Source organism: Drosophila navojoa, chromosome 4, assembly GCF_054131105.1.
Source record: "Drosophila navojoa isolate 15081-1374.11 chromosome 4, UAZ_NAV_1.0, whole genome shotgun sequence".
In the NCBI taxonomy this organism is placed as follows: Eukaryota; Metazoa; Arthropoda; class Insecta; order Diptera; family Drosophilidae; genus Drosophila; species Drosophila navojoa.
Window position 1 is genome coordinate 17,386,346 of NC_142892.1, and position 22,269 is coordinate 17,408,614.

The 22,269-nt window shown below is 35.0% G+C and overlaps 1 protein-coding gene across 8 annotated transcripts in view; it reads left to right on the forward strand.

Moving 5' to 3' along the window:
• Nucleotides 1-2,742: 2,742 nt before the first annotated feature.
• The window catches only part of mub (poly(rC)-binding protein mub), a 71,901-nt gene continuing 52,374 nt past the window's right edge, over nucleotides 2,743-22,269 (forward strand). For 3 of the 8 annotated variants that reach the window (XM_089260339.1, XM_089260342.1, XM_089260343.1), the window contains exon 1: nucleotides 2,744-3,200. The gene's annotated coding sequence lies outside the window, so the exon portion shown is untranslated. Of the gene's footprint in view, nucleotides 3,201-14,469; nucleotides 14,531-22,269 lie in introns of all 8 variants that reach the window. The other 5 variants (XM_018100711.3, XM_018100713.3, XM_089260340.1 and 2 more) reach the window with 4 other exon arrangements.

The following is a 22,269-nucleotide window of genomic DNA, read 5'->3' on the forward strand; positions in this document are numbered from 1 at the left end:
TGAGGCTGCGGCGCGCAGGTGTTCACATAGCATTTAGCACTTGTGCAATATTTTAATCTGATTTACGTGAAGCATATGAAATTATATTCCATTTGGGACTTCTACTTTTTTGTTGCTTTTCGACTAAAAATGTGAGTAGGTATGCGTGTGTGAGTGAGTGCTTGATGGACTTATGAATACCTCGTAATGCTTTTTAATTGACTTCCAATGGGAGTGGACATTAAATCCTTGGTTTACTTTTATTGCATCTCTATATATTATATATTATATTCTGTATTAAAGCGAGTTTCTTCACAACTTTTTTCTTTGCTAACCCTTGCTAAGGTTGCGTATTTTCCAGGGTATCACAAAATATCAAATCAGCTGAATAAATAAATTCATTGCAAATTTTTGCAGTTCCTAACGAAGCATTATTTAAGAGATTGGAAAAATCATATACATATATGTGTTTATTTATTTATTTTATTTTACATATCTAAAAAAAAAAAAAAAATCGGATTGTAAATATTTCTTTATGATAAATACGCAGAAAAATGCATATATAATAAAATACTAAATAAATAATTCTATTAAGAGATAAGAGGATTGTATCGAAACAAAAATGTTTTTCATTTTAAGCGAATTTGAGAATTAGAAAAGTCTAAGCTCTGGCCGCTGCGGCATGAGGTGTACGGCTATTTTTATTACATATTTATATATATAATATAAATTGAAAAATAGTATTCTTAAGATTTGCGAATATTATAAGCAAAGCCAAAAAACATAAATTATTAGATAAATAAATATTGTGCTGGCTGCCGTTGCGGCTGTGATAATTCATAAGGTGCTAAAAACAGTTATTTGTGTCATTTGAGTAAATGTTGTATTGTTGTCAGGTGTCAATAATGCAATGCAATTTGTATATACATGTATATTAATCATTATCTGCAATGTTGCAGATGATGTTGAATCTCGCGCATTTGATATGCTCAGAATTTGGCAGCACTGTTTCTTTCCATAAATGTGACACTCAACAAACATTGTCGAGTATCCCCACTCATAACGCTAGTTCACTCAGTAAAATGTGCTCAAACTACCTTAAAGCAGGACACCAACAAGAGCAAGCGAGATAACCATAGTGTCGTAGAGCATATAAAAGAGCGCACAAACAATACGAAATATACTCAACTCTCGCTAACAGTCAGCTGTTAAGCTGCTCGGTTAACATTCGAGTGCATCCCCAAGCGTATGCAATGCAATTCGGTTAGCCCGTTTGCGCACTGTACACTGTACACCACTCATTGTGCTCTCTATTTTAGCGGCGCGTTAACAGTTTGAGTGCCATGTTAACCTAACAGCACTGCGGGTGGCGTACGCGCTCTCCTAACCACTGCTGCCAATTCAGCTTTTTTCCCGTCAAATCTGGCTTTTTCCGAAGACAAATTGCGGGAAATATTTAAGAATTGCGGGAAGCGGGAATTCTGGCTTTTTTGAAAATGAATTAGGCTTTTTTCGATTTTTTTTAATACTTCGATTTTTTTTAAAACTGAAAACATGTACTTTGTATTAAATATTGTATATATTTTTTGTATATATCGAATGCTAATTGCCTTAGCCTAATATGTATATCGTTCGGATATGTAGCACTAACACACACTTAAGCTAAGTCTTGCACAAACCTCTGCGCGCACCATGGTTAACATGGCGGTTGCCACTTGTAAGAAAAGAGCATGTAGAATCCGATATGTACAAAGGGTATGATTTTGAAAAGAAAATCAAGTCTTTAAATATCGGTGCAGGCCTCGAACAAGAAATTCGTGCTCGCTGCTCTTCTTTTGTTATTGAACTTATCAAGCAGCTAAAGCAGAGGTAACCAATTTTTCTGATTCTTCTACCGACCGTTAAATAATTTTGATTTTATCTGCAGTCTCCCCGACAATTTTAAAATCTTAAAAAACATTGACGTTTTTTCCGTTGATAAAATTGTGTCAACTAAAAAAAAAGTAATTACAGAATTGTTGGAACACCTCCAAGTAGACAGAATAGCCGACATTGAGCGGCAGTACTATGATATTAATCTAGTTAAGTGGGAAAACGTTAATGACAGCTCCGAATTTTGGAATGAAGTCTCCAATTACAAGGATTCTGGCGGCAACCGCCGATTCCTTGACTTGGCAGCTGTTGCCCTGCAAATGTTTTCATTACCATGGTCCAACGCGGAGGTGGAACGCGTATTTAGCCAGCTTAACTTGGTAAAGTCCAAGTTAAGGAACTCGATGAGCCTAAGCACAATAAACAGTATTCTTAGCATAAGGTAATATTTTATTGAGAGTGAAAAGATGATACCGATATATATATTACTTTTTTATTTAATATAACACACAGATATGGTTTGCGAAGACTGGGCAAATGCTGCTATGAATACAAAGTTCCTTCAAATTATCTTCGCATGATAGGTACTAACAGGTCGTACGATTCTGAAACCGATGCTAGTCGCGAAGAATTAGATAGCATGTTAAAAATCTTGTAAATTAAAAAAAAAAAAAAAAAAAAAAACAATCAAACCATAATAACCGCTTTTTTTTAGGCTTTTTTGTAAAAATTTTCAGCTTTTTTTTCCGTTTCTTCCATCTAAAAACAGCTTTTTATTCTGGTAAAAAGTTGGCAGCACTGCTCCTAACAGAGCGAAAGAGAGCGTGAGAGAGAGACGGAGAGCGCAATGTGGCAGCCCGTTTAGCTTGTTTGTTCTTATAAGAAAAACTGAGCGCGAAACTGAGTCATTTATAAAAATTTAATGGTGGTGTACGGTTCGTTCAGCTCGCAACGCGTCGCAACGTTTCGATTTGTTGGTCAGTGAAAAATTTCAGCAAATAAGGAAATTGTATTGTGCATAGCCTATTGTCGCCGCGCGTCGTGCATTACACTGTAACAAGGAAAAAATACAAGCAACAAATTTTCAAATAAAAACCAACAAAAAACAAAAATAAAACCAAATATAAGCGCGTCGCGTCTAAAATTGCAAATTGCTAATTGCAATACAAAGTCTGAAACGTGAAGCCGAAAAGCAGAGAAGAGAGCAGTGTACAAAAAAAAAACAGCAATTGAAAGAAGCGGCAAAAACACACAAAACATACATAAAATACAACAAAAGCAACAATAATAAAAGAAACAACAGCTACAACAACACTCAACATCAACTACAGCTATAATTGAGAAAAAACGTGAGCGCAATTTTTTGTTTTACACTGAATTTGACTGCTGAACAAAAATTTTTTGAAGCAGATTTTGTTGTCTTTCGTTTTGCTCTCTCATCGTTTATTTCGCTATCTGCAAGTGTTGTGCAAAAAACTTGAAAGAAAACTATATAAGCGACTTTACAACTGTTTAATAAGTTTATTGTTTGTCAGTTTGATTAACAACAAATTAAGCATAATTAAGCGTTCTTTCTCTGTACCTTCCATTCGCTCTCATCTTTGTGGGCAGCCGGCAAAGCCGTCGCGTGTTGCGTGCCTGTTTCAATGTGTATGTGTGTGTGTGTGTTTCTATGTGAGTGCGTTTGTGGTGTATACAGTTTTTATGCGCTCACTGGAGATGAGCATATGAATTGTACATATCTTTGGTAACGCATGCGAAAATATATTCAATTACGAATTGATCAGTGCATATGTAGCAAAAATAAAAATATTTCCATACCTAAAATGTATTTCATTCAGACTCAGATCTGGAAAAACAGGTCTTAAATAATTTGCATTGTTATTTCTATATGTTCGGAATATACAAGTTATGACGCTCAAAATAAATTCGCATACTAATTTCATATTATATAAGAAATTTATCTTATAAAAATATAAAATGTTGCCATGTGCCTGTGTTAAATTCATAAACATCAATTTGAAAGGGAATAAGAAATTCGTTACACTCTTTGCGCTGCTCCTTTTTTTGAGTGCAAAACCAAAGACAGCATCCATATACACGTTCACTCACACACACATATCACATTCGCATTTAACATATTCGTCCCCACGCCGCTTGAAATTGATTTTTGTATGGCGGCGGCGGCGGCGGCGTCGCATTATTATTTGCTTCTCACGTTTTGCTTTGCCTTAGCGCTCTTTGTTTTCTTCTTTTTGTTGTTATTTGTCTCCTTTTGTGCCTTGCATTCTTGGAACAGTCGCCGTTTACGCGCGCCTTTGAGTTTGCTGCTTGCTCTCTTGCGCAAGCCGCTCTCCGCTCTTCGCTCTCAAATATTCTGTAGCCGTTGTGTGCGTATGTGTGTGTGCGAGTCGCCTGTTTTTACATTGTACAACACTGGTAGGTTTACCAGTTGGGATTTATGTACATTTTCTAATTGGCGTGGGCAGCAATGCGAACGATTTAATTTTTTATTTTTTTAGAATTCATTTTTTTGGCAACCCTTTTTTCAGCCTTAATCATTTACGCTTGGTAACGCGTCAGGGCTTTATTCTTATCAGCCTACCAGACAACAAACTGCAGAAACTTTTCTATGGGCTGCTGTCGTTGTTGCTGCATCTTCGCCGTCGCCTATAAAATTCAATTGTGATTACTTTTAAGGCGACGCAGCCGTCGCTGTCGCTGTCGTTGTCGCAGTCGCCGTCGTCGTCGTCGTCGCTTCGCTGCACTTGAAAAGAGACAGATTTGAATTTGAATTTACACCCGTCTCGACTCTCAAGCCCGCTCACTCACTCACTCTCTCGCGCTCTGTCTTTCTTTCATTCCACCTTTCATATTCCGTTGACTTGGTTCGGGGCTTTGCACAAAGCTCAAGCTCAGGCGTTTGCTTTGTTGTTTAGATTTTTTGTTGCTGTTGCTGCTGCTGCTGATTCTGATGCCTAGTCATATACAAATCATTTACACTTGGCACGCTCACCAAACTTGAGCTGGTAACAACAAAAACACACACATGCACACATGCAAACGAACACACTTATCTTTATGCACATATTGACTCTGGAAGGCAAACCAGAAATCTCTGAGAATCCAATTCGATTTATTTTAAGAACATTGTATTGTTGAGTACCAGAAATTACTGACCAAACAGAATAACAGACAGAAAACAAAACTAGTTGTGATGAAAGCTTTAGCTGGGATTTATAACTGTAGTTGTATGATGATTTACTTGGAATTGGAAAATACATACATACTTGTATATTCAATTTGGTTGATTGTGTTTATTTTCAATATGAATTATTATTCAAGATAAATAATTTACCTATACTGTTTTTTTTATATGTATGTAAGTGATTTATTATTTTTGTTTAAAATTAAGATAGAAATTTATTTTTATTGTTTTTAATTAATTTATTTTATTTATTTATTGTTTTATGTTTAGATAATTTACTTATTTAGCTCGCATTCTAGTTTCATACATATGTATGTATGTACATACATATATATATTTATTTAAACAGTATTATTTTATTTTCTATCCAAGCCACAATTAATAACTTTTTTCCAATGAATTTTAAGCTCGCAAACACACACACACACACATACACGCATACAAGTGTATTTTCTTCGTTTTTGTATAGGCTTTTATCAGTTATTTGTTTTGCGTACATGATATACAGCTGCCTGTTCCGCCCATTTACCGCCCGATTTGCTGCTGGTGTGCTCTGGCTTCTGCTTGTGCTTCTTCTTCTTCCTTTTTGCAATTGCTTTGACGTGTTCGCTTTATGTTGCATTTTCTACTTTGCGTTTTGCTACTGCTGCGCTGCGGCTGCACTGCTGCTGCTGCTGCTGCTGCTTTTGCTCTCTTTTGCATTCCTTCGTTCGCACTGTGCCTATTTTGTACTTTTTTATTTTTGATGCACACACGTCGCTTTGTCGCCTGCTTTTCTTTTTTGTCTGGTATTTCGCATGTCTCTGTGTGTGTGAGTGTGTGTGCGCGAACATTTTCTTTGCTATTTATACTCTGTTCGAACAGGCATATGAGTTTGATGTATTGAAATTACCATTTGTTTAATGAGTATTCAAGGGATTTGCATTTATTTATATATGCATTTATTTATTTATGTATTGCTAAGAAACCCAAAAATATTTCAATAATACCAGTCCGAGATTTGCCAATTCACAGTCATCATAAACGGACAACACATATTATTGCAGTATGATAAGATAAAAAGTTCTAGAGGAAACTTCAACATTAAATTATGAGTATATTTTTATTTAGTTATGATATAAATAACGTCTTATAAAAAGCGAAAATTAATGATGGCAAGAAATTATTATTAAATAAGAAATAATGAGAGCGAACGAGAGATAAGCAATATGGAATATTTGCTGTACCATGAAATTTATTATATAAAATATATGTAAATTTGCATATCTGTATATGCTTCTCTTGTATATACATTTGCAGAATATAGAAAAAGCTTCTAGAATTATTTTGCTTATTTAATTTAAGTCTAAGGCGTTTCACAGTCACATCAGCTATTATTTCGCATAGCTAGGGTATTGTGCAGTCAGTCTTCTTTGCTGCTGTTACTCATTTACTTTGCGCTGTCGCTTCGCTCGTTCTGCTGCGTTGAATTTCAACCTGCCAAACGAACATAAAGCGTATGAGAGCGTGGGGGGGATGAGGCGGCGGAGTAGGTAGCTGTAAGTGACGATGCATGTGTGTGTCTCTCTTTCGCTGTCTGTGTGCGTGTGTGCACTCGCTATCAGATTGGTAGCTGTACTTTGTTGCATTTTTGCTGTTGCAATTTCTAACTGGTTGGGCATGGGCTTTGGCTTAGTCTCGTCTTAGTCTCGTCCCGCCTCCCTTCTCTCGCTCTCTCTCGCTCTTTCTCTGTCTCGCACAATTTCTCTCTATTTGATTCTTATTCTTTGTTTTCTACTCATTGCCGTCGTCTGTAGGCCGTTGACGTTGCTGAATTGCATTGAGTGGCGTTCCTCTTTGTCTGGCCACCCGCTTCCCCTGCCCATTTTATCAGGCGCGCCTCCCACCCGTCACCAACGCTCGCGCGCCCCCTTTTATTGTTGACCCTGCGCGCCACTTATTGCAGTTTCCTCTTGCTTTCTGCATTTCTTTTGCTTCGAAGCCCCACAGCGCAAAGTACTCAACCCGTTTATTTCCATTTTTTTTCTTTCTTATTCTCCACAGCTCAGAGCTAAAGTGGGGTGTACCTCCCACTCCCGATCCCAGTCTCGCCCTCTCCCTGTCTCCCATAGTCTCCCCCGCCCTGTTTAGATGTGGGCGTAGGCTGTATTATTGCTGCCTCTGAGCACTTAACCGCGTTCCGTCTTTTGTGTGTGTGTACGTGCGTGTGTGTGTGTATTTTTTTGTGTGTTTTGCTAGCTGCATTTTTCACACCAGCCAACAGCAGCGTCAGCACCACCAGCACCACCGTAACCAACAAACCACCTGACCGGCCAAGAATTGACGTTGCGCCTTCTCCTTTTCCGGTCGCGTCGTCGTCGTCGTCGTCGTAGGCTCGCAAATGTCATTTAGACGATGGGCAGCAGCAGCAACAACAACAACAACAGCAGCGGCGACGGCGGCGGCTACAAATCTTGCCCCCAGTGTAGTGAAATATGCAACGCAAATGTAATCATTATTGATTTTGTGGCCAGCCTGCTTACCCATGCAAAAACCCCTTCACTCCGCTGCTGCTACTTACACTGAGCGAAATGAGTGCACTCTAGTAACTGAATTTAAAATTATAGATTGGAATGCAAAAATGTTGTTAGATGAAAATAACATTGATGGGGATATAGAAAGGATTTGGGTTTACTGGATACTTGGGATAATTAATAGGAATTATTATTATTATTTATTTATTTATTTATTTATTTATTTATTTTATATTTTATTTCTTATTTATTTTTTATTTCTGAACCTAACTAAAATTTCTACCGAATTTTACGCAACAATTTAAAATTTTTAAAATTTCAGTTTATTTTTATATTAAATATTTTGTATTTATTAAAGATTAAACATTTCCATTTTGAGCTTATATAATTTATTTTTTTTTTTTATTAATATTTAGAACTTGTAGACCATAAATAATTTAAACAGATTTCCATTCAGAGCTTAGATAAAACAAATTCTAAAATTAAAAAAAAAAAATAAATAAATAAATAAATAAAAATCATTTTATGTTATTATGTTTTTGTATTGTTGAAATTTAATGATTTTTATAATGTATTTTTATTTTATTTAAGTTTATTTAATTTATTTATTTTATTTATATATTTATTACTATTTTATTTAAGTTTATTTTATTTGTATATTTATTTTTATTTTATTCAAGTTTATTTTATTTATATATTTATTTTTATTTTATTTTATTTTCATTTAATTTCTCTCAGTGTTGGCCATATCTTTCTTCTATTGATTAAAAAAGCATTTGTACCTTATGAATAGGTAAACCGTTTTCAAGTAAACTTGCTAATGAAATTACATAACATTAGCATTTGGAGACACTCGCACACACTCATTAATTTCTCGCTGTGCATTCGCAATTGCAATCGCATTTAAAGTTGAAGTCAAAGTCTCTCCCTCACACCTCACGCCCGCCGTGGGGGCTGCGCTCATATTAGTATGGCAGATTATCCAGGGCTGTCAGGTCGCTTGCTGTTGGCCGTTGGCTGTTGGCGGTTGGCGGTTGGCTGCTTAAATATGCAAAACGTTGCTGCTCGTTGGCTATTTGCGGCCGGAAAAGCAACAACTTTAAGGGTCGTCGGCGGGACGGGGCGGCCCGAGTGGAGAGACGTGAGGCAAACGCTATGTTTGGCTGAAATAACTGCGGGTCTCGCTGACTGACTGCCTGCCTACCTGACTGACTGTCTCACTGCCTGGCCGACGGGCTGTCCCTGTGCGAGGCGGCACGGACGCGGGACACTCTCTCTTGACTCGCACACATTAGAAATTTAACAGGTTAATGTCCAGAGTCGTAAACGAAACCATTTATTTATGCCATTTGCACGACGGCATTTTCGGCAGGACTTGAACTTGCGGAATGTATCCTCTGCTCGTAATTTACATAATATATATATATACGTACATTATATGTGTGTATATATCTGCTGCTGCTCTAACTCACACAAGCTTATGCTGTAAAAAGTCAGTCGCATAAACGAGACGAAGCGAGACTGCTTGCCAGAGCTTTGATAATAACTGCGGCCACCCCGTTCGTTTATCAGAGCAGGGCTCGTACTCTCACTCCAGTTGAATACTCAGCTCTTGTTACGAGCATATGATGCGTGCCATAAGCTATGCTCATATGTGTATGTATGTGTGTAGAGCGAGCGCCCCATAGCTGTCAGATTTGTCAGTCATAACTGTCGGGGAGCATAAGGCACACACACACATACATACACACACTCTTATAGTAAGCTACATGCGATCCATGGGTGCTTACAAGCTTTAATAGAACATGAGTAGCGCCCAGATGATTTCAGTTTACTCGAGATCTACAAATGATTAGAGTAATATACTTAATATACAAGTAAATTATGTTTAGCTTTAACTAAAATGATCAAATTAAATATCCTTTAATTATTTTAAAGTCGCTACATAGAAATGTTAAATGAATCCATGTTAAAATGTATAAGTTAACAATTAATGTTAGCTTACCAGAAATTATTTTTATAATAATATTTATATAATAAAATAAAATAATATTTATATACTAAATAATAAATACTACATGTATTATAATTTTTTAGTATTTATCATAGCTACAACTTTACCAATGAGTATAAATATATCTTGATTGAGTAATATAGATAGTATAACTATAATTAAATAATAATAATAAAAAATTATTTAAAAAAAAATAATAATAATAATAATAATAAAAAATTATTTAAAAAAATAAATAATAATAATAATATTAAAAATAATAATAACATATTAAAAATAATAAATAATAAAAATAATAATAATAAAAATAATAATAATAAAAATAATAATAATAAAAATAATAATAATAATAATAAAAATAAGTAAAAAATAAATAATAGTAATAATAATAATTAAAAAAAATAAAATAAACAAAAATAAATAATAATAATACAAAAAATAAAATAAACAAAAATAAATAATAATTTAAGTAATAAAGAGGATATTAAAAATATAACCAATTCCACATTCCACAATTCCACATTTTAGCTCTGCAAATTAATTTGGTAAATGTTTTCATGTCTGCTGAACTTTACCCAACAAACAAATATACTCTTATTCACTAACTGAACGCGCATAAAAATCTAAAATTCAAACTAAATTCGCAAATTTGATATTGTTTCTTTAATAGTCGTTTTATTTAGTTCTTTTGGTTTTTTATGGCACATTTATTCGTCTACAGTAGATATGCAATATGTGTGTTTATTGCTACACACACTCATGCAGTCTCTCTCTCTCTCTTATTCGCTTTCTCTCTCTGAATCCCTTGGAAAGTGCAAAGCTGAATTCAAGCACATTTTGGACATTGGCTTATCGTAAACGCATCTGCACACACGCAATCGGCAATAAATGGATTTTGATGACTTACAGCTGCAGTTGGAAATTCCATAAAAAATTTCCATTAATTCTTTGAATCTATTTTTACATTATTAGTGCAAGGCATAAACAGAATTCAGCATCCATCATCGGCCGACGGCAGCATCCAATTGCAATCAGTTGAGCATTCAGGCATTATCTGACTCTCAACCAGTTACGAATAGCTTGACTATTTCTAGGAATTGCTGTTGCAGTTGCTAATTGCACTGACAGCAGCAGCAGCAGCAGCAGCAAAGCCAAACCAAAATCCATTGATTTTCCCCTTAGCTGTCAGCTTTTCCATTTTTGTCAACGCCTGCATCTGCAAACAACCTTATTTGGCCAACTAAAAAATATATAGAAATAAGCAATAACGTTGCAGACGGGCGTTACCCACTGCAGCATACTCATTCACGGCCAATATAGATTGCTTAACAAACCAATATACTCATTTCACTTGCCTGAACAAGTATAATACATGGAAAAACTTTAAATATTTTTTCCTCTAAAGCCAAATCCAATTTGACTACACGATGACAATGTCTATTTGTTGTTGCTTGTCTGTCAGCAATTGAAATCGAAAACGAATAAAAAAAAAAAATCAATTTGGTATTTTATTTGTTTTTTTTTTTTTTTAGCTAAATGCAAATGTCAACGTATCAATTTCTGTGTCGCCTTTTTTGTGTGTCCAACCTGTTCATATTTATGAGCATTTATTTTTGCTTATTATAATATTATATACGCCGACAAGGCGGCGATCTCGTTTATGTATTAACTACAATAAGTCGATCGAAATTCCCCCAAGCAACAGAAAAAAAGAAGCCAAAAACCAAATACACACAGAGAATATAAATTATAAAAGAAATGTGAAATGGGCATATTAAAGTGAGCAATAGAATGTAATGAATGAGAAAGAAATAAAGTTTAAAATAAATTTGAATTGTTAGTAATTAATTAAGTTTTAAGTTTACTTAATATATAAACATTAAATATTTTCAAGTATAAATTTCAGTTTTTGTTTCAGTTTTTATTTTTTATTTCTCTCTCTGCAGGGTATTTTCGTGTCTATCAATTTCGTTTATCGCCCTAAAGTCTGTTCATAATTAGCTCATTTATAAATTGCTCGAAAATGGGGCGTATCGATTTGCTAGAGTTGCTTGCCTGATTGAGTTGATTAGCTGATAAATGAACTCGGAGCATTTTTAGGAGATTTGTGTGAGAAGCAAAAATTAAAAATATAAACGAATTTACATACATATAAGCAACAGAGAATCAACAAAAAAAAAAAAAAAGAAACTGTAGACTAAGATTAAAAAGATTATAAATTCAATAAATAAATAATAAATTATAATACAAAAAATTGTATATTCAATTAATAAAATAAATATTATTGTGTTATTAATACAATTAAAAATTAAATGAAATTAATATACAATAATTTGAATTCATAACAAAAATATTTATTTATGATATACGCTGAACTTTTGCTCAAAATTTATAAGAATTAAATTTAAAGTTTCTTTTTTTTCATTTATGATGATATAATAATATTTATTTAAAATATGTGTTTAGCTAAAAATATTTAAATATTGGCTAGCAAAGCTTTTTAGCATGCAAATTTAAATTAATTGTTTTTTCTTCTCAATTTCTCATTTATTAATTACTGAACCCCCAGTTGTGCTTAGACTTAATTTTATTCACCCATTTTGCTATTCGAGTAACTAAACAAATATTTATTTTCCCACTTTATACATTGTGCTTTTTATGATCAATACATTTTCCGTTTATTTATTTATTTATTTATTGTTTCTGCTCGTTTTATGATTTATTGAAACATTTGTCTTGTTATTAATTAGCTGAAATGCAAGTATCTGACGCATTGAAATATCATTTAAACGATCTGCCCACTTGCTTTGTCTCTCTCTCTCTCTCTCTCGCTCTGACTTGCACTCTCTCTCCTTCTCTCTCTATCTCTGCTGTGCTGTTGCTAATCTCATTAGATGTTATTATACTCAAATGGGTTTCCAGCATTTATTTTTGCTCCATGCACGCGCTCTCTCCCTCGCTCTCTCTCTCTGTTGATATAGGTTCTAGTGAGATGTTTGACTGAATATATATGTGTATGTGTGTACGTGTGTGTGTATGTCTGTATATTTGCTTTATTTTGTTTTTATTAACCGAATTTCGCCTTAGTGTTTATGTAGTTGCTCTGGGGCTAAAGCGCTTTAGCCGCGGTGTAGGCATTTTCATTCATTCAACCAAATGTTGTTGTGTTGTTGTTGTTGTTTTTGGTATTGTGTACATTGTATGTGTTATGTTATTATCATTAGCTTGTCGTGCTGGTGTTGCTGTTTGCTCATTCGCACTCTCTGTTTCCTCTCATCAACAGCAGCCGCCTCTGCTGCTGCCTCTGCCTCTGCCTCTGCCTCAGCCTCTGCCTGTGGCTCTGAGCATCATCTGGCCAACAAGTTCATTAACTTTTGTTTGCTGCTGCCGCAGCGGGCGAAATAATTTGTCAAATATTTTGTCGGACATGCGATTTAAAAATTATGCTTTTGATTTGATTTTTCTTTCTTTCTTTTTCGATTTGGCAAAGATTTTGATTCATTTGATTTCATTTTTCTTTTTCCATTATACTATAGACAAACTTATCTGGGTTTTATTGACCTATATGGCAGTGGATCTGTTATTTCCATTTGACGCTCGTCCGGTTATTTAGCCAGATTTGCCACATTTACTATATTTGCTACATTTTGCTGGTTAACTCTTGTCTTGTTTTTGATTAGCACTCGATATGTCTGTGCGTCTGTCCAGCTGTCCATCTGTCGCATCTGTCGTCGCCGCTTCTGATATAGACGGACGGCTGACTTACTTGACTACCTGTTGTGCCGGTTTACTTATTTTTGGGGCTACCAGTTCCGTTTCAGCGTCGTTTAGCGCCTGACGTCGAAATCAGAAAGAAAAAAATGTATCTCAAAAAACGAAACAAAAATGCGATGAAAATACATAAAGTACCGGTTCAATATCATCATCGTTGCCTAGAGACTCAATTCGAAACTATTCGTTTCCTTTTGCTTGTCTTTTGGACACGGCAATTTTCTCATTTCCTGCACAGTGTGTCTGCAGTAAACAAGTGAAGATTTTCCATGCCATTAAAAACGAGTTTTCTCTAAATGCAAACAAATTGCTGGAAAATGGGAAGAAAATTTGGTATAAATTGTTTGAGCGTTGAGCGCTGAGCAACAAATACAAACACAGTGGAATATATATTTATGGTTTAAGTGGAATATATATTTAAATTCTTTTAAAAAATAAGTAATAACAATCATATTTTTAAATATATATATTTGAATCAATTATTAAAAATATATCAAATTATAGAATATTATATATATTTTTTTGTATTTATTTATAAATTATTTTTATTTTATATACATTTTTTATTTATAAATATTGTATATATTTTTGTCCATTATATTATTTATTAAAGTATATATAGATATATATTTTTCATAACCTAATTGCCTCTTGGTGCATGTTTTAATATACCTAAAAAATATTTAAAAATTCTTTTAAATATTTTATATATTTTTTTACAATAAAACAAATTTTTTTTGCATTTAAATCATTTTTTTTATTCATTTTGTTAATGCCAAACTAAAAAGATGTATAACAACAATAAATTTATCTCTGCAAATATTTTTGCATATTTGTACAAAATATATATATTTTTTAATAATATTTTTTCGTTGCATTTGGTTTGAATATGTATTTATTCATTGAAGTACAACTTTTGCAAACAAAAACACGCAAACGTTTTATGCAAAATAGCTGAAATGCTTCCGCTTTGGTTTATTTATTTTGGGGCTTGGCTTTTAGAGGCAAACATTAAAAAAATAAATAAAATAAAATTGAAAAAATCACAAATATGAATGAACAACTGAATTTTAAACTAATTTTTGCCTTTTGTTTTTTGTTCTCTTCCACAGGTATGTTTTCTATGCATTGATCTTTGTTTCCTGAAGAAGCTAACAGCAATTAGTGATGTGTGTAAGTTTTAACACATTTGAATATGAATGTGCCTACCCCATTAATACAACAGCTAGCGGAGCTTTATAGCCCGGGTGGGCGAATTGATTTTCAGGTAGCCATATATTAATTAACCTGGGCGGGCTGTCGAACAGATGTTTTTGTTTCGTGTTAGTTTAAAGATTCATCAATTTACTCAACTCCAAGCGTAGCCAAATGACGGACTGACTGACTGACTGATTGACTGATTGACGGACGTGCAATAGGTTAATAAGCTCTGACTGACCTGGCGGCGGGAATTCTTTAGCAAATCTTTGAGCTCTGATCGAATAAATCACAACTAAAAGAGAAATCGACCCCAATGCTGTTGCTAATGATGTTGCTTAGTTCGTTCTTTTTGGCGCCATAATTGGTCAAACTTAATTGAAAATTAAGAAAATGTTTGATACTAAATATAAAGAGACTATTTATAGTACATGAACTTATGCACAGATCTCTGTTGAGCATCTAAATGTGCCTTAAGAGGAATTTAGTTTAGTTTTGCAGACGTTTACTTTGCGTTTTTGTATATATTATGTATATATACTTATAAGAATAAGAAGATAAATATATCTCAAGATTTTGGCTAGAGACTGCGCTGAAAGTTTTGACTGAAAAGAATTACTTCCTATTTCTTTGCAATTGAAATATTGTTGACAAATAAATAATTTTTAAAAATATTTTTAAAATGTTTTCAAATGTTTAAATATCCAATTTCATATATTGTTCTGATTGTCTTGACTAGACTTAATTTCCTATACATATATGTATATCATATATATCAATGTATTTATACTTAAATAATAGTTAAAAGTTTTAGTTTTTTTTTTTTATAAGTGCACAAAGTAGTGTTAAAAACTTTATATATTAAAAAGAAAAATCAGCTTCACTTTCTATTTATTTTATCATTTATTTTCTCCACTAACTGTCATATCAATATTTCTGTTCATTTATCTCGCTTAACTTTGCTGCTGACTTGCATCTATATATCTCTCACAATCTCTCGCATTGCCCTTTTTTATGACCTCTAGATTTCTGTCTCTTGAAATCTTAGCTCTTTGTAGTTTTTTCTACACCAGATTTCCATCAAGTTTCTCTGGTAAATTAACTCCGTTCAATTAAATTCAACAACTATGCAGCCAAAAAAATAGAGAAGAAAATTATAACTAGTTTCTCTGTTGCTGCTAACAATTTCCGTTAAACGCTGCACTTAAGAAAATGTTGCCGCCAAGGAAGTTGATTATTTTCCGCCAGTTATCTTTGTTCTCTTTTTCGCGCTGTCTCGCTGTCTCTCTCGCACAATCAATGCCCTGAGCTGCGGTTTGTTCTTCATTCCTTTTTAAAGCATATACATTTTATTTCTAGCAAATAAATATCATAAGACCGTTGACAGCCTTCGAACAGCGAAAATTCATCTCCGGCTTTGGTTGGCTTTCTTTTCAGCCAGAGCCAGAGCCAAAGCCGAAGCAGCAAGAAAAACTAGTTTTTTCTTTCCTTCTTTCTTTCGTTGGCTAACGTTTTCGGTATTTTCTTTTTGCTATTTTTCCAATAGTTAGTAAAACTCTCAGTACACACTACATACTTGGGCTAAAAACTTTTCTGCGGTTGCACTGCACCACCAGCAACAGCAGCAACACATCAACCAGCATCAGTTGCTGTGGTAGCAAACTCTCGTATCATGTCAGTCAGCAGTCGCTGGTCCATTCGTTTTGGATCTGTCGTGTCTAAAAGTTTTCCATCATAATCTACTTAACTTTTGCTGCAATCAATTGCAGTCTTGTGATGTTGCTATTGTTGTTGTTGTTGTTGTATGTGTCGCCTCATTGCATTTGAATTGCAGAGCCTCTACAAACTCTGCTCCAGCTCAGCGCTGCTCACCCATACACATACACATACACATATACATGTATATTTATGCAATCTCCTTTGTATAGATACAATAGACCAAGAGCCTCGAGCGATGTCTGCCTATATTTCCCAGTATTGCGTTAATAGAAAAGTTGTTGGAAGTTTTTGCCGATGCTGCTGCGGCGGATGCTGCGTATGAAAACGGACGTGTTCTTATCTCTCGGAAGCAAAGAGCTAGAGGAAGAAGGGCGGTGGCTGTAACATTTTACTGAATGGCCTGCCAACCTGTCCCACTGTCAATCAGCAACAGCAGCCACAGCTGCCGACTTTGGCTACAAGTTTTGCTCTAACAGGCACACGAATACAGAGAACGTTATAGATACAATATCTTAAAGATGCATTGAAGCGTAATTGCACTTACCTATCAAAGCAATAGCAAGCTCTCACTCTCTCTCTCCCTCACACTCTCTCCCTCTCTCTCTGTCGTTCGTTCGCCCTATCTGAGTTGCTTTATCTGTGATTTTTGCTCACAACAACCTCATTTCGTATTGCATCGAAAATGCATTTTACTAACAATTGAAGCTTTTGTGTGCACAGTGTGCGCACAGTGGTACAAATAGAATGTTTAGGAATGAATGATTGACTGAATCAGATTGAAGAATAGTTGTTTAATTTATATTTTTATTTTTGAATTCAATATTGTTTTACAAAATTTTCAATGAATAATTAAAAAATATTTTAAATAATAATTAATTTTTTAAATAATAATTAATTGTATATGGTTATTTATAATAATGTAACAAATTTGTATATTAATATAATATATTTTATTAAAAATTTTAATATTAAATTAAAGTTGAGTAGGATATAGAAATGTGTATTTTATATACTGAAAACTTTAACTAAAAATATAACAAAAATATATTTTATGTATTATATCTACTAAACAAACCAATAAAAAAGCTATAATTTTTTTTTTTTTTTTAATTTTAATTCCTAAATATTTATAATTTAATTATAATTGTTAATTCAATGTTAATTAATTTTTGGCAAAATAGTTTTGCAAATTATTTTTGCGATGTCAAATATTATTATTAATTAATATCAAACATTATTGTACGCATTAGTTAATTTATTAACATTTACTTGGCATCTCTTAGACATAAGTATTTACCTTTGTTTAAGAACATCTTTCACTGCTGTTAGCTTCTGCTATGTATTGTATAAAAATTTTTGCTTAGAAGCAAACATTTAGCTATTTTATTGTTGCAAATGCCAATGCATTGTGCATTGTGCAACGTTTTATAAGCTAGTTAATTTTTGAAGTGCATTTACGAAATTGTGTTTCTGTTTGACTGGGGACTGGAAACTGGGTCTGTGACTGGGGCTGGGCTTGGGTCAAGCTGTGTATGTGTGTGTGTGTGTGTGACGAGGTGTGGGACGAACAGGCCCGCTTTGTACTTAGCTGCGGGCTCACCTAGATGTAACTACAATTCTCTCTAAGAGTGTGTGTGTGTGTGTACATCTCGTTTTTTCTTTCGAATAGGCGCATGCCTTCTCGCTCTAACACTCCATAAACTACAATGTGCTGTACTCTCAGCTTGTGCACATTTCAAGATTTAGTTTTCGTTTCAAGACTCGCAATGAATATTTGTTTAGCTGCAGCAGTTAATTGTTTTGAATAGTCATCGGAAGCTGCTGAGCGAGTGCGAATACAGGCGTCTCGTTTGTGCACATAATTGAAATTGATAGTTTGACTTTTACACTCACACTCACTCACTCACACTCACACTCACTCACACACGCCCATTTGCAGTACAATGTGCATAAGCTAAGGGCCTGTTTACGTCTCGTTGTTATTGATGCTGTTTGTTGCCGCTGTAATTGGATACTTAAAATGGGCCAAGCAAAGCCAAGCCAAGGTCTTTATGCAGTCGTGTAATAAAATACTATATGCGCACGTGTATGTGTGTGTGTGTGCTTGTGTGCTTTGAACTCTGATATTTTCGGTTATGTAGCAAAGCTTAAAGTGCAAGCGCACAGAGCCAATGCTGCGCATACGTAATATCCGTTATACATATATATGTATGTATGTGTGTTACTCATACACCAATTGCTACAAAACTGCGCAACAAGCAGAGCGAGAGAGGCGGCGAGCAAAGCGAACGAGCGAGCGAGATAGCTGCTCGAAATTATGCGCATCTCAACTGTAAAGTATCTAACAGCACGTTGAAAGTTCATTGTGCGTTGTTGTTGTCGACGCGTTTCTATCGTTAACTCAATCAAATGCGTTTAACTTTTCTTTTCTTTACTTGCAATTTATTTCGTTTTATTTATTTATGTGTTTTACACATTTTTGTTGTTGCTGCTGCTTCTTCTTCGTCATGTTCGCGCTGCAGCGTCGCAGTCGTCAGCTGCGTTGGCAAATTGCGTGTGCTTTTCGTTTCGTTGGCTGCCTTTCATGCTGTTGCTGTTGTTGTTGTTGTTGTTTCATTTTGCTTATATCAAGCGTTCAATGCCCGCTGCGTGTCTCTCTCTCTTTCTCTCTCCCTGAATTGTTTTTTTGCTGCTGCATTTTGGTTTTATTTTTAACGCATACAATTTGTTTGTAATCTCTTTTGCTGCGATTCGCTTGGCATTTGTTTATGCTAAATGATTTGTCCGTTATACGCGAATGCTGACTGTATGCTACGGTGGTGTGGGATGGGGTGAAATGGCGTTGGGCCAGCGACAATTGCACTGTGAACTCTGTGCGGCGAACGTTCGCTCGCTCACTCGCGCTCTCGCTCGCTCTCTGTCTCGCTCTCTCTGCTGTTACTCAAGGTCAATAAAATGACCTTTTGAGTGATTTATGTTTTGTTGTGATTCGCATACGCTTCCCTTTTCGCCGTTTTTCCCCTTGCTTATTTTTTTGTTACTGTTAAATAAATTGTTGTTATTTATCTAAGCACGTGTTTGGTGAATTTCTCTCCACATGATATAGTACACACACTTATTCATCGCAGATAAGAGTTAGCTTGTTCTAGATCTTGTATCGATATGATTATATGTTGTTAGGCTTATCGAAAGTGAATGTGTTAACACAAAGATAAGGTAAATAAGCAATGACTTGTACATATGTATGTATATGGAATATATATAGCTATTCATTTCCTGATTTGAACTCATGCTAATCAAATAAATACTTTCTATAAATTCTTATCAATGACTAATCAATTTAGCAATCGCATAAATCACTTACATCTGTTATTATGCTATGATCGATCCGCAGACTGCCAACAATTGTACTCAAATTGAACATAACTACTTACTAGCCTAGCCAACTAGCTCACCTATCAACAGTAACTAAAACCAATTGTTGTTAATCTTGTTGGAGGGAATTGCTTATCAATTTATGGAGCTCGTCGTCGTCATTTGCTGTTAGGCCGCGTCGCTCAGTGCATGCCGTGCACTTAATCAGTTTATAAAGAGCTAGCTATATATGTACATATGTCTGTATGTATGTGTGTATATATTTGCTGTTTGTGTATATAGCATGTGTGTATAGGGCTCTGGCTAAATGGCCAGTGCTTATATAGCGTAAATACTTATATATGCGCTCATACTTACACAGACGGACTGTAAACCACACTCGTCTCGTCTCAGGGCTGCGTTTAAGCAGCTTTAATTTCATTTCAACTGGCCCACTACAACAATATTGACAGCAACAACAGCAACAACAACAACAACTAGAAAAAGCTGTTTTTGCGCTATTTTTATTTACTTGTGCCATGCGTTTTGCCTTTGCCTTTTGCTCAATGCTTTTGTTTTTATTTGTGTTTCATTTCATTTTATTTTCGCCGCTGTCTTTGCGGTCTTTTTGCATTTTTACTTTGGCCTGCAAAACTATTTTTGTTTACTATTTACTTTTGTGCCGCCGGCAGCAGCAGCAGCAGCGGCAGCGGCAGCGGCTGACGGCGAGGGCATCCACAGTGTCGCTGCTTAGTGCGTTGATTTCCCGACCTAGCCGGCGACAATATTTGTTGTGCACTCAACACACACACACACACACACATACACATACACAGCAGTAACAACAACAACGCATTGAAGTCTGTGAGAGAAGGAGAAGGAGCTGAAGCCACGGCAGGCACAAGAGCACAAGAGACAAAGGCCAATGGAAAGGCGTGGTTAGCCACTCGCTCTCTACTGCTCCGGCTCCCTCTCCCTCTCCCTCGCACTGTCCCTCTTCTCTCCACTCTCTGCCTGCCTGCTTCCACAAAAGTCACTGTGCCCAGCGCCAAGGCACAGCCATAGAGCCTAGGCATTTTGTGCGGTTCGACTGCACAGTGGTGCGGGTTGTAGCAAATAAATTAAAGAATTGAATATATAGAAATTAATGCGAAATTATAAATAGATGGAAATAGTTTTAATTATGTGTGGAATGTAGACGCGTTGGAATATAAAAACTAGCTGAGAATTGTACTAAAGAAATATAAACATATTTGCTCTAATTGATTATGAGTGGAACTTTGGAACTTTTTCATAAAAGTATATATGTTGCCCCATTAAAAGTTTATATTCGTATGCTCAATCATAATTCCAGTAATAGACCAATTAATTAATTATAGTTTTATATTAAAATAATTCTTATATTATATATATTTCTTATTAATATATTAATATATAAAATATAAAATATATATATTTTTATTACTTTTTAAAATTATTAAAAAAATATATATATAATAATAAATATATTAAATTATTATTATTTATTTTGCAATGAGCAATTTTCTAATAATTAACCTACAATTCAAGTTCTTTCAATTCCACTTGTTTATTATAACCTCCACTTGATCAAAATATACTTTCTATAGCAAATTACAATTATTCATGTCTTAGATTCATTAACATATTTTTTTTGGTATGCTAATTTCTTTATGGTCATCATTATCATTGCCATTATCTGTTTTTATAACCTAACCTTATTTTATTGCATAGCCGTTTCTTGAGCTGAATCCGAATAATCTCGAGTCCTGCTCCTCAAATTGTTGCCAGGCCATAAACAACATTTTTCCTTTGCCATCAACGACGCCTTTTCTCTTTCGAGTGCTTAACATATTTGATTTTATGTTCATTTCTTTTAGTTTTTCCATAGCGGCGTTTCCCACGCTGTCTTTTTGTTTATCTGTATGTGTGTGTGTGTTCGTTACACCAATGACACCACTGTGCCATGTTTCGCTAGCTTTTGCTGCGCCGCTCTTTGCTCCACTCGCTGCTCCACACGCTCTGCGTGCACTGCACTGGCACATAAGTTGCTTCTCGTTGTTGTTGTTGTTGTTGTTGCTGTTATTGCTGTTGTAGTTGTTTTTGTTGTCGTTGCATGCCACTCGCAATGGCGCAAAAGTTCCTAGACCACTCCAAAAAAAAAAAGCAAAAGAAAAGCATAAAAAAAGAACACAAAATTTATATGCGCCGTCGCGCATGCAGTCGCCGCTGGCGTCGACAGCGCAGCCAGCGTCGAATGTTGACACGTACGGCGCAGCGTCGCGCCTTGTATGGCTTTCAATGGCAGCAGATTATTAATATTGCAAATGTATGTGCAGCTAAAGAGAGAGAAAGAGAGAGAGGGAGACCAATAGACAGAGAGCGCGAGAGAGGGAGAGAGGGAGCCAGATCTATGCGACGACGAGCCTATAAATATGTTTTGGCATTAGGCCTAGGCCCGGGCTTTAGTTTGTCTGCAGCAAATGTATTTTAACGCTGTCGCCAAGTGCGTTCTGTTTTCGGTTATAACGTGGCTTATGGTATAGATAGAAGATATTGCATGTATACAATTATATTATATTTATGTATGTATTTACAATATTTTGCCAACTTGCAAGAATTTG